The sequence below is a fragment of the Octodon degus genome, unplaced genomic scaffold (genome assembly GCF_000260255.1).
Source record: "Octodon degus isolate 3935 unplaced genomic scaffold, OctDeg1.0 scaffold00246, whole genome shotgun sequence".
Classification (NCBI taxonomy): domain Eukaryota; kingdom Metazoa; phylum Chordata; class Mammalia; order Rodentia; family Octodontidae; genus Octodon; species Octodon degus.
The window spans coordinates 2851744-2852340 of NW_004524822.1; positions in this window are offsets into that span (position 1 = coordinate 2851744).

Below are 597 nucleotides of genomic sequence, written 5' to 3' on the forward strand. Positions count from 1 at the left end.
TCCTGGGAACAATCTCTGGAAAGACCCCATGAAAAATGCAGCCTTGAGAGGAGATGAACATAACAGATTCTCCAGAGAGGAGGAGACACATACAGTGGAGCTCTAGGAGCCCCAGAATCAAAGTTCTTATTTACTAGCTTAAAGGTATTCCTCAGCTGTAAACAAAAAGAAACTCAATGAGTTTATAGGTAAATGGATACAACTAGAGACTATATTAATAAGTGAAATAGGAGACGACCCAGGCCGCGGGATCCTGAACAGACCCAGAGCGCAGGCCCCATGAGTGAATGAGACAACCCAGGGCTGCGGGATCCTGAACAGACCCAGAGCACAGGCTGGGTGAGTGAGTGAGACGACCCGGGCCTGCGGATCCTCATTTGACCCAGGCTGCAGGCCCAGCAGGGAACCCTTCAGCAGAACTCCCTGCAAAGAGGCTAGAGGCAAGAACAACCCAGCTGATTCAGGAGCAGAACATCTTCCCAGAGAGACACAAAGGGTACAACTCTAACCCCTACAGCAGAAAGAAGTGGAGCACAGCAGCCAGATCCAAGCAACACCCACCTGGAAGAATCTGAACTTCATAGATCCGGACCTGGT